This window comes from Protopterus annectens, chromosome 9.part0, assembly GCF_019279795.1.
Source record: "Protopterus annectens isolate FY-2018-M chromosome 9.part0, PAN1.0, whole genome shotgun sequence".
NCBI classification, from domain to species: domain Eukaryota; kingdom Metazoa; phylum Chordata; order Ceratodontiformes; family Protopteridae; genus Protopterus; species Protopterus annectens.
Window position 1 is genome coordinate 1,743,933,564 of NC_056743.1, and position 18,073 is coordinate 1,743,951,636.

The 18,073-nt window shown below is 36.8% G+C and overlaps 1 protein-coding gene across 1 annotated transcript in view; it reads left to right on the forward strand.

The window, feature by feature from the left end:
• The window catches only part of YIPF2 (Yip1 domain family member 2), a 297,545-nt gene that overhangs the window by 13,468 nt on the left and 266,004 nt on the right, over positions 1-18,073 (forward strand). The window lies entirely within an intron of this gene.

The window sequence follows — 18,073 nt, forward strand, 5'->3', positions numbered from 1 at the left end:
CTTGCAACCCTACCCCCATAGTCCAGACATATGGAGAATACGGGAGATTGTTGCAGCATGTAGTACACAATCAATACTTGCCAGAAATTCCTGCAGCTCCTTCAGTGTTGCTGTAGGTCTCTTGGCAGCCTCCCTGACCAGTTTTCGTCTTGTCTTCATCAGGTTTGGAGGGACGTCCAGTTCTTTGCAACTTCACTGTAGACCCTTATTTTTTCTGCTTTTTGATGACTGTTTTCACTGTGTTCCACAGTATATCCAGTGCTGTGGCAATTTTTTTGTACCCTTCTCCTGGATGATACCTTTCAAGAATGAGACCCCTTTGATTCTTTGTAAGCTGTCTGCGAACCATGGCTTTTGCTGTAGCAGGCAACTGAGTAAATATCATGAAAATTCTACTAGGACAGCTGAACTTTATTTGGGGTTAATCCGAGTCTCTTTAATTGAAGGCAGGTGTGTACCCAAGAAGACTGAATGCTGTAATTAAATGAAAAGGTGCTGCAACAAAGTATTAGTTTAAGGGTGTGCGCACACGACAAAGTATTAGTTTAAGGGTGTGTACACTTATGCAACCAGCTTATTGTACGTTTTTTTTTTTTTTCCCCTAACAGGTTTGTTTTTCAATTGAATTGTACAGGTTATAGGTCACATTAAAGGTAGGAAAAGTTTTGAAATGATTTATTGTGATCTCATTTTTTTATATCACAAAAACATGGCATTTTAACAGGACTGTGTACACTTTTTATATCCACTGTATAGTAATCTAAGTTGCATGGCCTTATAGTGTGTCTCCAAGTCTGGAAGTCCCAAACCATTCTGTTTGTCTGTCCTCTTATTATTAAAAATGTTTAGAAAAACTATATTTCTGTTAGTTTCATTGGCTATGTGGGAGATTCTGTTTTGACTACCAAGGTTTTTATGATGAAAAACCTGAGAATCTTTCTAAATGTGGAACTATTGCTAACTAGTAAAATAATACATTTCAAATTGAAACATGCAGAACTACAGTAAAACTAAAATTTTAACTGTGGCTATTGTACGATCATGGGTTATATTGCCTGTATGTTTAAGATATAGTAACTACTGGAACAATTTAATAACTAATTAGATTTGTGGTCATATCCCATTATTTATTTTGTAACAATGCAGCTTGTATTTTGATGGTTTCTCACCTATACATAGTAATTTCAAAACTGCTTGTCAGTATTAATTTTCCAATTACTCTCTCACTCTCTTGTTATCCCAGAGGAACTTCTTAATTTCATTTTTGATTTTGTTTTATATTTGATATCTTCTTGGATAAAATGTATACACAAGACCAAAAAACCTCCTAATCACTTGTATAGTTTTGTTGGTGTCCACGAGTAGCAGTTTTTGTAGTCTTGTCTTGCTTTAAAATCTGTTGAGCAATTTCTTCCCACATTTCCTTAGACGATTGTTCAACATCTTGTTTCAAACAAATATGTCATGCCATCCTGTCATGACCCCACAGCAAGGGGAAGCTCTGTACCATGGCATGTGTCGGGGCACATAGTTCGTTACTAAAACTTTTGCTTTTTTTTGTTGCTTCATTTACTTTATATCTGGACAAACTATTAAAATACTTCAGTTTATAAAATATAATTGTTATATTCTGGATTGGTAACTTAATATTAGGTCTGCAAAAAGGGCTATTTTCTATAACATTTCTCCATTTTTGTCTAATCATATTTGATTGGATTATGTCCATGGCTAATGGATTTAAGTATAAAGCAAAAAATAATATGAGAGTGGGCATGAGAACCATTTAAAATGTCAGAGCTTGAAATGCTGGGTCCCAGAATGTGTAGAATGACCCATTGAAAATCTGGGCTAGAGAGAGAGAGAGTCTTAAGATTTCCATTTTTCAAAATATTCCCTTTTCTCCAAGGTATGGCAGTCTTAGAGTTAGTACTTGTAGGCTGGGGGGGGGGGGCTGCCCTCCACTCTGAGGGATGCATGGGGGGTGGGGCTTGCCCTGAAAAAAAAAAAGTGTAAACAAGAGAAGTGAAGTTTTAATATGGCTAATATGGTTTAATATTTTTTTTTGATTATCAAGCCACGCTGGCGCAGCAGTTAGCGTTGTCGCCTCACAGCAAGAGGTTCTACGGTTCGATTCTTGGCTGGAACGCATTCTGTGTGGAGTCTGCATGTCCTCCCTGCAGTCGAGTGATGTTTAAAGACATGCAGGTAGGTGCGTGCGTGAATGGGTGGGCCTTCTTTGAAGGTTGGGTGTCGGGCTGGCACCTCGGCACCGTAAAAATCCACTGCCAATCATTAGCGGACTGGAGTTCCGCTGTGGCGTCCCCTAACCGGGAAAAGCCAAAAGACAGTAGTTTTTATGGTTTGTGATTATCAGGGTTGTTTCTGAAGAAGTCTGTTTTTAAGACGAAAGCAGATAATAAATGGTTATGATACACTAGAACATTGGTCCTGGTTGCTGTCCTTGTTGTTTTCAAGTGTTTTTTTTTTTTGTGTGCTGCTGGTTTTTACCACTTTGGGGTGTTTGTTCTTAGTTTTTGGAAGTTTAATATTTGCTCTTTTTCTGTTTTTTTTTTTCTTTTTTTTTTTTTTTTTTCTTTCCCCTCTGATACTTTTTTTTTTCATCATTTTGAGACTCTGCATTTTGAGTTCCAAACCTAAAAGCATCAAGGATCTTCATAAATTCACAAATTACTTTGCTTTGTCATCATCCAAACCTATTAGTGTTAATATATTGCTGTTGTTATTCAGTGCATCTCTTTGAATCATAAGGGTCATGTTAACATTGTTGGGTGTTTGCCTACCTTATGTAAACCCATACTGATTTACTTCTATTATTCTTGTTAATAGCTTGTCATTCTTTTGCCAGAATTGTTATAAACACTTTGTAGTCTTAATTCAAACTTCAAACGGAGTCTGTATGATTCTGGGTGAAGGAGATATTCCCTTCCTTTGGTATAACTACCACTGTTGCTTCCTTCCTAGCCAAGGGCACATCCCCACCCAAAAATCTTGTTCGAAAATACTAGCTAGACTTTTATAATTTCCTGCTCCTCATTTTTCTACATTTCTGTTAGAATTCATTTGCTACCATTTTTCATGTGTTCTGGTTTGTCATAGCTTCTTTAATTTCATTTTTTTCTTTCTGTATTTTTTAATTCCCCTTCTTCTATTTCTGTTAACTGAGGTAGTTGTAATAATGCGGTATATGTTACTATTTCTTGTGTATGTACCATTACACTGCGGTGGTGGTGCTGCGGTAGCGTTGTCGCCTCACAGTAAGACGCTGTCCGGTTAGATTCTCGGCTAGAGCGTCTTCTGCGTGGAGACATGTGTGAATGGGCGTACCTTCTTTGAAGGTTGTGTGGCAGAGCTGGCAACTCGGTATGTAAAAATCAACTGCCAATCATTAGCGGACTGGAGTTTCGCTGTGGCGACCCCTAACCGGGAAAAGCCAAAAGACACAACAACTGTAATAATGTACCATTACATTCATAATTTTTGCTGAGTCCACATCTACCCTTCCATTCTAATAACTCGCAGTTTTAGTTACCATTCTTTCAAATTTTTGTTACCTCAAATGTTTTGCAGTCAGTCACCTTTTATTACATTTTCATATTATTGAACAATGACATAAGTACACATGCATTAAAAAAAGGAAAAAAGTAAGATTTTTCATTACTCTCATGGATTATACACCTGTATTTTCTTTTTAACAATTTATCATTCATGCCAGCGTTACATAAATTGCTCAGTTCCTGCCTTCTCCTCCTGAACTTTATTCTGCAGGTATTTTTACCACAGATTCCTTTTATTTCTGAGTAACGTGCATATTCTCTTTGCTAAAGTTCCCACCAAGTGTTCTTTTATTTCCTTTACAGCACTCAGTATTAAAGTTGCTAATGTCCTCCAATAAATTCCAGTCTGCTCTTGCCTATTTTCTATACCCCTACATACAGTCATCTGTACTGGTAAAATCTCCCTTCTGCATTCTTGCCTATTTTCTATACCCCTACATACAGTCATCTGTATTGGTAAAATCTCCCGTCTGCATTCTTATGTTGGCTTAGTTCTTAGGAGTAATTTTGCTGTCTTATGAGCATAATATCCTGTGCAGTGGTGGTTGTTTTCCTTAAGGACCTGCATCCAAAATCCAGCTGTTTCCTTACTTGACCCCTCCACCTCGTTTCAGCACTCTTTTCCACTTTCTGTGTGTATGTTTGAGTCTTAAACTGTGTCGTTCTAAAGTAACCTGTCAAATCAAGTAATCCTAAACCATCCTGTTCTGTGGGAGAATTAACTTATCCCCCATTTGCTCTTGTCCTCCCCCCCCAAATAAATTAATTAAAGTCTTTATTAGTTATCATCCCAGCTTCTCCTCTGGTGGATAAAAAAGTACACCTAATCTGACTTCCAAGATGGTTGCATACTGATTAACAGTTTAATTTCAACATTCCAAGTATGAAAACAGAGACTGAAAATAGAGAGCCAGTGAAATTGTCATTTTGGGTAAAATTCAGTTACTGACTAGTAAGTACACTGAGTAAATGCTAGCAAAGAAGAAATTTAGGGAACCTGAAAGAAAATCAACCAGAAAAGTGATGAACAGGGAGAAGCACCAACATCCTGGAAGAAAGCAGTGGTGGCTGTAATACCTAAAGGGGGTAAAGTCCCATCAGATCGAGCTTCATACAGACCCATTTCATTCCTAAATGATGATTCATTTATTTAACAGTTATTTACCGGGAAAGTCTGACTTAGAACAAAGCCAATTTTCAGCGGAGGCCCAGGGAGAAATGCTCCAGATGCATGTCTTTGTAACGTCAGAGGAAACCCACACAAATGCAGGGAGGACATGCAGACTCCACACAGAAGGTACCCCAGCCGAGAATCGAAGCGGAGAACCTCTTGCTGTGAGGCGATAATGCAACTGCTGCACCACTGCCCCGTCCATTATAAAGTGTTTGTCTGTAAAGGCAAAAAGAATATCAAAGGTGATACCAAAATTAATAGATCTGGATCCAGTGTGGTTTTGTGGAGGGGAGGCAAACATTTGACAGCATTAACAGAACACTGATGATCCAGAGGGATGCTGAATGTAAGAAATACCACTATTGTTTGTGGGTCTTGATGCAGAGAAAGCATTTGATAGATATGAGCAGGGCAATGGAAGCATTTGCATTCCCTGATAAAATTATAAAGTTGATTAGGAGGATATATGAGGGATCAGAGGCGAAAATTAAAATGGGTGGGTTCTTCTCTGATAATTTTTGTTTGAGCAGAGGAACCAGGCAAGGGGTGTCCTCTTCCCCATTGTTATTTGTACTATATTTAGAACCACAGGCAAAGAAAACAAGACACTCGGAATGTCAAGGATGTAATTGGTATAGTAGTCAGGAAAAGCTGGCTCTGTTTGCAGATGACACTAGTTTAGTTTATACCCGATTTAAAACCAGAAATGGGCACTGCAGTGTTGTGGAACATTTTGAGGCAGTTTCAAATCTTTTCAGGATACAATATTAATAAAGCTAAAACAAAGGCATTAGCTGTAAATTATGTACCCACACACAAATTGGTTCAGCAGTATCCATATTTATGGGGACATGGTCAAATGAAGTACTTGAATATGGATTAAAAAGGATTCTGGAGTGGCAGCTAATGAAATGTGGAAAGAGACTATATAAAAGATAATACAAAAACTGAGAAACATGACGTTCAATGTTATATGGATAGTAAGATACAAGCAGTTAAAATGTTTGTAGCCCCCTTAGTTTTATACACAGGGCAGGCATAGTTTTATCAACCAGAGGAGAAGTTGTGGATAGTAATTAAGAGCTGAAGGATTTTATCTGGGAGGGGAAAACTGCAAGAGTAAAGTGGGGTAAGCTGATTCTTCCAGTTTAAAAAAGTGGTTTGGTATTGCTTGATTTGAAGGGGTGTTTCAGAGCTACACAGTTAAGGCTCCTATCCGTAGCAGAAGCGGAAACCTATGATTCAAAGTGGAAAGGTATGACGATGGAACAGGGTGGAAGCTCTAGAAACAAGGAGAGACTGGGATTTTGGACGCAGATCCTTAAGAAAAATAACACTAACCATGCGGAATATATTTCTAAAGTAGCAGAAAGTATTATAAGAACTAAGCCAACACGGGAATGGAGAAAGGAGATTCTGCTGATAGGGAGACATTGATTAATAGTGAACACACCCGGATAGGGAATTTAGTTGACACTCGAGAATGTTATATTACCCAGGAAGGATACAATTACACACACAATTTTTTAATATTTTTAATTTTAGTAATTTAAATAGTAATGAAGTATATTTTAACTTATTTATCAAAGAACTGAACTTCATTCCTAATAGAAAAAGCGATGATAGCATTTTAGTAGATTTATAGTAATTCTTGAGGAAAAGTAATTTGGAGTTGATCTTGGATGATGGTGGTGGTGGGTTTGGACAGGCACAAGGACCCAAAAAGAACAGCACTTTCAACCCTTCCCTTCATCTGCAGTTAAAGAATTTTGAGATTTTGGTAAAATAGAGCTTAGGGCAGCCATTAAAATGGTGAAACACTCCCCAATCTCCCCTTATCAGAATTTTATTGGAGGAATTAAGAAATAATAAATATACAAGAATTATGAAATATGACAAGGGGGTGGGATAGCGCTTATGGACGCTGTGATTTATGTGGCAAAAATGATGGAGATCTTGAATGACTATACTAAATATGCTAGGGTATCGATAAATGAGATAAATGTTGCACATATTAAAAGATAGATTTTGTGCTAAAGGAATTGTTAGAGGATGGGATGATGGATTTGGAGACCTTTAAATATTTATGGATAGATAAACCCTTGGTACTATCTATATTTGGTTTTCCGAAAGTACACATATCTATTAGTGATCCTCCTTTTAGGCCCATAGTGGCAGCTAATGGCTCCAAGACATAGCCTGTAGTTAAGTTCCTAGACTCTAAATTTAAAAAAAAAAAGTCTGGCCTGAGCAAAATGGTATATTGAAAGACTCCTGTAACTTCTTAAGAGGTATCAAACCTAATTTATATAAGAAATAAATGATTTTTGTAACCATTGATATTGTGGACCTTTTCACTCTGATACTGCATTCTACTTGTTTGTTATGGTTCGAACAAAACCCTTTCCTGTCAACCAAAGCTTCTGGTTTTAAGATTTGCCTCAAATTAATGGAAACAGTGTCTCATAATCATTTTCTGTACTTCGAAGCCGAGTATTTTAAAATTGGAAAGTGGAGTGACAATGGGAGCCTGTTGTGCCCAAACATATGCTAATATAGTGTTGTCCATTTGAAAACATTTTTTATTTAATTCTATATATGCCAAATTTTGGAATTTTTATAAAAGGTACCTGGATGACATTTGTATTTTTTTTGGTAGGATTTGAAGATATGTTGCATGAGTTCCTTTAAATATACTAATCAAACCACTTCTTCTTTCGGCTTTTCCCGGTTAGGGGTCGCCACTGCGGAACTCCGGTCCACTAATGATTGGCAGTAGTTTTTTTTTTTACGGGTGCCGAGGTGCCAGTTCAACGCCCAACCTTCAATGAAGGTGCACCCATTCTACGCATGCCTTTCGAACACCACTCGACCGCGGGAAGGGCATGCAGAATCCACACAGAAGACGCTCCAGCCGATAATCGAATGGGAGAACCTCTTGCTGTGATGCAACAACGCTTCCGCTGCACCACCGCAACTTATACTAATCAAACCACTAATTTTCATAAATTTACGTTTAGTATTACTAAGGATAGAATGGATTATCTGGCTGTAACTGTGCACAAGGTGGATGAGATACAGGATTTTACATCCAAGCCTCATTGCAAAGACATGTTTTTTTCCAATTTTTCCAATTCTTATTTATACTTTTCCATTACCTACCTCTACAAACAAAAATGAAGTATTGTTAAGTGACAGCTGAGCAGGGCTTCTAGGATGCCTTCTTAGGAGGATGATTGTTTAAATCAATATGAAATTCTGTATAACATGTTTAACTAGAGAAAATATCCTGTGAGTATGATTAAAGAGGTGATGGATCAAGTAGTTAATGAAAGAATGGGTAAATATACATGTATTTTAGGGGTTGATGATAGGAAGGATATAAATACAACTTGTGACAAAGAAATTGTTAATAATGAAGTGAGATATAAGGGAGCATATGCCATGAACTTCAGTACTAGGAATATCAAGGAAGTGATTAGTAGTAATTGAGAGAAGTTTGCCCGTCTCTCAGATTTAGAACCTATTTTTAAGGAATCCCTTAGATTTTTTTGGAAAAAGGTAAAAATATAAAGGACATGTTGGAACAAAATCCTAAGAACAAGAGTGGCAAAAAAAAACTGGTACTTTTAAGTGTGGGGCATCTGGACAGTGCTCCTACATATCTAATAAAAAATGTATTTATATAAAAGCAAGGGATAGGTTCATTAAGGCCACCATCTTCTTGAACTGTAACATTGTGGGGGTGGTCTGTTTTGTTGAGTGTAAGGGTTGTGGCGTGTTTTTACGTAGGAGGAACTGCACGTAAACTCAGAGTACATGAACATCTTTATAATGTTCAGAGGAAGGATGCAAATAATGCGTTATACAAACGTACACTAGAATGCAAACAGCCTGGTTTTAGCTTCTTTGTTTTTAGAAGTAGCAGCTCAGGATCCAAGAGGGAGACCATAGGAGACTAAATTAGAATATAGGGAGGTCTGCTGGTAACTGATCTTAGAGGTCAGTAGATCACTGGGTTTAAATGAAAATATATCCCTGGCCCCTCTTTTAAAAGTAAGAGCTGATAGACTTTAAGATTATGTTTTATTATTGAGTGGTAAGCATGCTCCCTATTATTTCATGTATTGTATTTTATTTTATTTACATTTTATTATAATTTATAAAGTGTATAGATTTTATTGGAAAACTTTTTGGGAAAAAAAGTTTTGTACTCCCTGTGATAGAATGGTATGCATTTGAATCATAATTTATTTATACTGCAGCCACTAGATGGCACTGTTGTCAAAGGACTGATAGTTGCCTTTAGGCTATCATATTTATTCAAATACTGCTAAACTTTTTAAAAGTTATGTTTTTGATATGTATTTTTAAACGTTCCATTCTGTCTTTTTAACACGATATGTTTAATTTATTCCATAAATTATTTGTTTACAAGCACACATGTTCTTTATTATATTGAATAATTTCTAGGGCAAGCTAGAGAATGTAAATGCAGGATTAGTTAATTGGTTAACTGTTTTATTGCACTGTTGATGGGAATGGGATATGTAAGAGTCTAATTTTCAAAGGAACTGGTATATGATGAAGTCCTGTTGCTTAAGGATGAAAATGCGGTGATTTTGTTGAGTGTTAATAAAATTTTGGTATGCAAAGGCCCATAGTGCTTATTTTGTGTAACTGGTGCCTGTGAACGCCCTACCTTGTGGATTGTTTGGTTGCTGCTTCTTGCAGTCATGGGGTACTTCCTCCTAATTTTCTTGTTTATGACTGCAGTTAGGGATACAGACAGTAGGCAAGAGGGGGTGGAATTTATTGGATAAATCTGGTAAAAGAACCAAGGTATTGGAAGGAAATAATTAGAGAGGGGAAAGGAAATGGACTGGGAAGAGGCCAGTAACTTATTTGGCCAGCTGGATGGAGATTGCCTTCCCTATCAAGGATTGATATCATTGTATAGGCAAAGAGAAGGAAGTAGGGGGGCTCTTAGCAAAAGTCCACAACTGGTAGAGTTTTTAATAGAATCTAGAACAGAACATGCTGCTAAAAAAGGAATAATTAGTAGAGCATACAGAATATTGCATGTTAACTATAAGAATCAATCAGACGAAGTTAGAAAGGATTGGGAAGAGAGATTGGATAAGCAATCCACAAAGAACAATGGGGGATATATGCATGTCTCCCACATATGCAACAAAGTCTAGAAGACTTAGGATCTTTGCTTGGAAGTTTTTAGATAGGAATTTTTATACCCCAAGTAGATTCCAAAGAATTTTTCCTCAGGTAGACAGCAAATGTTGGAGGTGTGATGGAGAAGAAAGAGGTAACTGGTGGCATATTTTCTGTGAGGTGTAGTGAGTTGTCAGACTTCAGAGATTCCCCACAGACTGCTCTGTCAGAGATACTGGGTGTGCAAATTTGTGTAAGTAAGGAAATTATATTTGAGCTGTGATACAGACTTAGAATTGCCTAGGCATAGTAAGGTATTGCTGAGTCTAATTGTGGTGTCTGCAAAAAAGCATTTGCTAGAAAATGGAATTCGGAGTCTAAACCAACTGTACTAGAAGTAGTGAAATATAGCAACAGAGGTGAAGCACCTGGGAGTGGGATCGTTAGACAAGGGTAGGAGAAAATTACATAGGATAAATGAGAATCGTGGGAACAATACATGCAGAGGAGGAAAGAGGTTTAAATGAAGTCAGGGTTTGAATGAGCTATGTAATGTTTGACTGAGAATGACTGCATAGATTGTAAGTAATGTATAATTGCAACTACAATTATATCAATATGGTTTGTGATGTATAATGTTTGTACCTGAAATTATGGCAGTATGATTTGTTTTCATTTATATAAATATAAGATTGCCAATATCATACGTGATTTAATACAGATGTTTCTTTAAGAAAAAGAAAAGGTGAAGGAAAATTACTGACTGGGAAGAATTCTGCAGCTGTTCAACAAAAAGCAGTTCAAGCTTCAGCTTTGTTACAAGTGATGGCTTACAGTAATTTAGAAGAAAACAAATCAGATGTACTCAGAGGTGCTTTAATGTAAATGAAACGCTGAAGGAGTATATCAGTATATCAACTCAGTAACAAAAGGCTGGACAAAGTAGAATAAGCTTTTTGTAGCTATTCAGATGAACTGATAAAACTTCCAAAATCAGAGACTGAAATGAAGAAAAAGCTGGCTATGAGGCTTTTCAGGAAAAAACTGTTTTGAAGCAACAGGCATGATGCTAAAAATGGCAGATAGTCAGTGTATGACTCAGTAATTGTAATTTTGATTCTCTTTAGAGTTTAGATCCCCCATTTTATTCTTTTCATCACTTCTATTTAAAGGACTCCTTTGCTAGGTAGAGTACAGTTTGTTTTTTACTTTAGCTATGCTTGCTTGATACACGTAAAATAAATGCTTAGTTTAGGATGTTATTTGAGAGGATGAATCAATGACATTTATTTGTACTGCATTCTGATCATACTCTGTATATCATAAAGCAGCAAGACATACATTGAACAAGAAATATGCATCATACTTTGTAGCCTGTCTTCATTTTAAGATATCCCCGAATGGGGAAGATTTTTGCTGATTTTATTGTAAGCTGATTAGAATTTTATGATGCATTAGTTTGTTCTATGATCAATAAACTTGTTACTTAAAAAATACCTGTTTCAAACCAATACTAGTAGATTTGGACAACATTGCAAACACAGAAAGAGAACCTGAGATTTTCTACTGCACCAGAGAAACTGTAAGGAATAGGACTGTTTTGATTTTATGAAAGCACAAATAAACAACTGAACGGGTGCTCTACAGCAAGATTTGTTAATTGAAAGGGCACATAAGAGTGTATGCTCAAACCTGGCCATGAGAAAATAGCCAAAACCTATATTAGTAAAGAAGGAATCATGCCAGCAGAAATATTTGATCCTGATAAAACTGTGGCACAAAGGAAAAGTATTAATAATTGGAGAAAGCAGAGGTTTTTTTTTTCACTGTATACCAGGCAGAAGAAAAGCAAATTTATCTTGGCAATCAAGACGTTTAAGAATTAGTTGCAAGATTCAAGCTGCTGTATCTAGCTGTCTTCAGAATATCTTTCCGGAGGGGGGGCGTTCAAAGATATTTTTTGGATGCAGAACAATCTAAGAAAGAAATAAAGTTTATCCAACTAAAAATGAGCCAGCAAGCTGAAGTGGATTGTGCTTCTCTTTTTGTCTGGCTGTAAAGCTCACTGAGAGACTTTGCCAGTGAAATCTTTTTCATTGTTCCAAAGGAAAATGCTTGAGAGGCAGAAAAACAGCACAGGAGTTGACAAGAAGAACCAGGAGTATCTTAGACTTGAGCCATAGTAAGGTGTTGGGAGATGAAGATAAGGAAGAGGACCAGCAACACTGAAATTAGTGAATAAATGGGAGATTAGAAATTATCAATCAGTTTGTGAAATATGGCTTTGCAAGAAACAGTGCCTGAGAAAGACCAGAATTTTTTTGACTGAAGGGGAAAAATAAACTGTATGTAAAACGGTTTGCTATTATTTGTATAAAACAGTTCATGACATGTAAGCTGCAAGCTATATTGTAGTTTTGTATAGGGTGCAGTGAGAGGTATTTTAAATGTGTTGGGAGTACTTTCACTGACTTTTGTTTACAAGTGCTTTTTCTTCATTATAAGAAATATAGGCTTTATACCATAACAAAATAAAGGCTAGACAGAAGCAAGTTTGTTAATAATACTGTGATCTTTGGCTGCTAGCGTGAGGTGGGAGAATAAAAGTGTACTTATTATTTTATATGTAGAATTTTGTAAGTGCTGAAGTCTAAATTAACATCCTTAGTGTAAGCTATAAACAAGTGTTTTTGAAGTAAATAGGCTTGAAATGTAAGACATAAAGAACGGAATCCATGAGAATTACCAAGTTGCATGCATCTGCAAAGATATTAGCTTGTTTTTTTCATTAGTAAATGTTCTTAGTGGGAAATATGAAATTTGCAGCTGAGGGCAGATGGCCAGGGGAATCTTGTACATTGCATTCGGAGTGCAGTTTACAAAGTTTAGATGCTTTTTTTTCTCACTGACTACTACTTTTATATGAGGGTCAAGCAATCTGCAGGTGCAAGCAATTACTTCTGAGAATTCTGAACACTCTTTGCTAACAGAAATGCAAAATGTAAAGGTACGGTGGCAAGCAGTTCAATAAAACATATTGGAATAAAAAATGGTTAGAAATTATGGCAAGTGAATAAGAGATATTCTTCCTAGCAGTCTTAAGTGCATGGTTAAGTTTTACTTTGGGCCAAAAGTTAATGTTTTCTGAAAACATGCAAGATGTTTTTTGCATCTGGGAGAGGAAGATGGCTATGAAAAGAACAGACAGCAGTCTGTGTAAGTAGGAACACAGGTTGTAACGTGCTTTAGCATGGATAACCTTAATTTTAATTTAGGTAATGCCTGTGAGTGCAGCTGTTGATTTGGGGGAATTGTTCCTATTTGTTGAAAATGTTCATAGTTTTATGTGTTTGTTCTAAGTTAATAGGGGATGTAGTTCTTTAAAATGTATTTTTTTGTTTGAGGGTTTTCATTAAAGCAAAGTGTTGAAAAATGTGACATAGATAAAAGTTGGAACTGCACATTCAAATAACTGTCATGTATACAATGGATATAAAAAGTTTACACATCCCTGTTGAAATGCCAGATTTTTGTGATATAAAAAATGAGACCACATTAAATCATTTAAAAACCTTTCCCACCTTTAATGTGACCTATAATCTGGACAATTCAATTGAAAAACAAACAAATCTGTTAGGGGAAAATATAAAAAAATGTACAATACGCTGGTTACATAAGTGTGCAACACCCTTAAACTAATACTTTGTTGTGTGTGCACACCCTTAAACTAATACTTTGAAGCACCTTTCGATTTAATAACAGCATTCAGTCTTCTTGGGTACACACCTGCCATCAGTTAAAGAGACTCTAATTAACCCCAAATAAAGTATAGTTGTCCTATTAGGATTTTCCTGACCTTTACTCAGTTGCCTGCTACAGCAAAAGCCATGGTTCGCAGAGAGTTTACAAAGCATCAAAGGTGAAGACAGTCATCAAAAAGTGGAGAAAATATTGGACAACAGTGATGTTGCAAAGAACTGGACGACCCTCCAAAAGTGATGAAAAGACGAGATGAAAACTGGTCAGGGAGGCTGCCAAGAGACCTACAGCAACAATGAAGGAGCTGCAGGAATTTCTGGCAAGTATTGGTTGTGTACTACATGTGACAACGGTCTCCCGTATTCTCCATATGTTTGGACTATGGGGTAGGGTTGCAAGAAAAACAGAAAAACATCCAGCCCGGCTACAATTTGCAGAACAATACATCAAGTCTCCCAAAAGCATGTGGGAAAATGTGTTATGGTCTGATGAGATCATGGTTGAACTTTTTGGCCACAATTACAAAAGGTACATTTGGAGCAAAAACAAAACTTTGCATCACCAAAAGAACATGATCCCCACGGTGAAGCATGGTGGTGGCAGTATCATGCTTTGGGGTTGCTTGTTTTCATCTGGAACTGGGGCTTTACTCAAGGTGGAGGGAATTAACAGTTCCAAATATCAGTAACATTTGGCCCAAAACCTACAGGCATCTGCTAGAAAACTGAAGATGAAGGGGAATTTCACCTTTAACACAACAATGACCCCAAGCATACATCCAAATCAACAAAAGAATGGCTTTATCAGAAAAAAATAAGGTTTTGGAATGGCCCCGCTAGAGTCCAGACCTAAATCCAATAGAAAATCTGTGGGGTGACCTGAAGAGGGCTGTACACAAGAGATGCCCTCTCAATCTGAGAGATTTGGAGTGCTTTTGCATGGAAGAGTGGGCAAATATTGCCAAGTCAAGATGTGCCATGTTGATAGACTCCTACCCAAGAAGACTGAATGTGTAAATAAATCAAGAGGTGCTTCAACAAAGTATTAGTTTAAGGGTGTGCACACTTATGAAACCAGTGTATTGTATGTTTCCCCTAACATATTTGTTTGTTTTTCAGTTGAATTGTACAGGCTATAGGTCACATTAAAGGTGGAAAAGTTTTGAAATTATTTATTGTGGTCTCATTTTTTATATCACTAAAACCTGGCATTTTAGCAGGGGTGTGTAAACTTTTTATAGCCACTGTAGGTAGATGAGAACAATAACTTTTTAACATGTCTGCTCTGTCCATTCTGTCTTAAATGTAAATAGCCTTGTGGGTACAAGCAAAAAAGGAAAGAGTATTTATGAAATGCAGAGTGCAAATGGCAGTGATACAGGAGACACATTTGGAAAGAAATGAGTATTTGAATTTGAGAAAGAAAGGATTTCTAGATGGATACTCAGCAGAATATTGGGAAAAGGGAAGAGGGGAGTAATAATACTGATTACTAGAGTGACTCCAGTAGTTAGAAAAGAGAAAAAAGGCAAACGGTAGATTTGTGGTAGTAAGAGGCTACTGTCAAGGGAGGAGGATTATATTGGCATGTATTTACATACCCCCAAAAACTGCTGCTATGTAGCTTAAAATCTAAAGAACAATAATCAGTTTTCAGCAGGGAATATTACTTATTAGTGGGGATTGGAACCTGATTTGCAATAATGAGGATGTATTGGGGGACTTGGGAAAATATAACAAAATAAGGCACATTTCTGAAGACATTTATGAAAATATTTGGTATGGAAGAAGTGAGTTCAGTAATAGGAATTCTGACAAAATTAATATATTATTACCCATGGTATGATAACTGGGGTGAATGATAGAATTTGTATTTCACGGGAGCATGCACATTTAATTGAAGACTGGCACACATCCAGTAACTACTTCAGATCCTGCACCGATGTTGTGTCTTTCGGCTTTTCCCGGTGGACAGTGTCTTACTATGAGGTGACAACGCTACTGCAACACCACCACCGCGGGTATCGGATCCTGCACCGATTTAAAAAAAAAAATAAAAAAAGTAGTAAGATAAAATATATAGCAATGAAGTAAAAATGAGAGACTGTTGCTTTCCCACCTACCTGTTAAAAAGAGAGGAATTCAAGGAATGGGTGTTGGAAATTGTTCGAGAATTAATAGAAAAGATAGAATTGGCTTCAGAAGTGATAGCTAGTGAGTGGGATAAAATGAAAATGGGCTTTAAAAATAAGGTAGAAATAGAGAAGGAGATATGGTTAATAAGAAGTAAGAATTCTTTAGCGGGTATGACAAAAGTTAAAGTATTACAGAATAAGGGAGATAACACAGAACAAGAAGGGGAGCAACTGCAACTGAGGAAATAAGGGGACATTTGCATAGTATGCCTGATCTGTATATAACAGAGACTAGGACATTTTCACTACTTGCATTAAACTGTCAGTAATCAAGAGTTACAGCTTCTTTTTTTTGTGTTATCGTTTTTGTAGGCTTTTTCCACATGTTCTTAACTGCCATAATACAATTTTTTAATGCATACACATAAATATTTAATCTCCTGTTCCCATAAATATGGAAATTACTGAACTAATTTGTGTGTTGGCGTATAGTTTTACCACAATAGCCTTTTGTTTTATCTTCATTTATTTTATTTCCTGAAAGGACTCAAAACTGTGTCAAAATGTCCACAATAAGAAACGTTCTTTTCTGGATTTATCAGTTACAAAAACACCGTCTGTCAATAAAGCTAAATTTTCTCGAGTACTATACCAGTTGTATCATTGAATTTGAGAGTCCCTTATTTTCTTTAGCAGTGGTTCTAAACTTAAAGAAGTAATAAAGAAGAAATGTTTTCCATGTTCAAACAGATCTTCTTGGAAAGGATCCCTCTCACTTTTAATTCTCGTTCTCGACCCGTCATACGTCTTCCTAATTAATCCTGTTGTCCTATCAAGGAATGCATTTGCTACTATTCCTCTACTTCTTAAAGTCACAGCTGACTCTTGAATGCTTTCTTCGCATCAAAACCCACCAACAATAGTGATAGTTTGTTATACTCTGCTTCCTTCCAGATCATTATTGTTTTGCTAATGTTGTGAAATGTTTCCATTCCCACAACAAACTGATCCATATGTATCAATTTTGGCAATACCTTTGCATTTTTGGCTAGTGTAGACATTAACACTTTTTCTATAATTATGGTTAAAATAGATATGAAGCTGAGTCTGAAGGGGCTTGATCTCTTTGGATAATACAGCTACCACAACTTTCTTCCAAGATATAGGCACCCTCCCTTTAAAATATATCATTAAAAAAATGCAGAACTTTAAAATTTTCTTCTCTCATCTTCCACAGGACTAATGCCTGCTTCTTGAGATTTCCCAGTTGATCTGTATATCACTGTTTGTAACCTATCTCTGGCCGTAATTGTTGAGCATCCTTTCCCTTTCACCTTGGCATAATTAGGTCATAAATATTTCCATTTGTGCTTTTTCTTGGTTTCTACATTGTTCTGCTTCATACAGGTTTTCATAAAATTTCAGAATGTGTATAATACCACAACATTTCTGATTATAGGTTCTTGGGTGATAAGGCTAATGGACCCATGGGGTCTTTTTAACCCTAGCCATGCTTCCCAAAGTTGAGACTCAAACCTTTTACCTTGTGTCCATAAGGTAAGTAGTCCCTTAATGGCAACTTTTTCAAACTCATGCCAATTGCCCAAATACTCCGTTATTTTCCCTTTAACAGTCTGCAGTTGCTGTTGCCGCCTCACAGCAGGAGGTTCTCTGATTCGATTCTTGGTTGGGGTGTCTTTTGTGTGGAGTGTGCATGTTCTCCCAGTGTTTGCATGGGTTTCCTCCCACATTCCAAAGACATGCATCTGGAGCATTTCTCCCTGGGCTTCTGCTGAAAATGGGCCCTGTCCCAGTTGGAATTTCCCAGTAAACAAATGTTAAATACATAAAAATAAATAAAAATCTCTCCAGAAATCTACATACTGCCTTTTGTTAGTTTCTACTGATACTTCCTTAGTTCTGAAGATATGTTTTCCTTCCCTACCCATAAATTCTATTTCCTGCTGAGAACCCATTATTTCTCTCAAATTTTGTTAACCCTGCCTAACAGCAGTTTTAGGTGGAATATAAATACATGCAGTGTAATCCTCCCCCTGCCAGTAACACCTTGCTGTCACAAATCAACCATTATTGTCTGTTTTTCTCTTCTATCACTATTGGAGCCCCTGTAGTAATCCGTGTATTATTGTTCTTTTCTTTTCCCTCTTGTACTCTGTCGAATGTCTGCACTGAAATATTTTGTCAAATTTACTTGCTTATTTCTATACAAAATGTGTCTCCTGCAGCATTGCTGTCTGCACC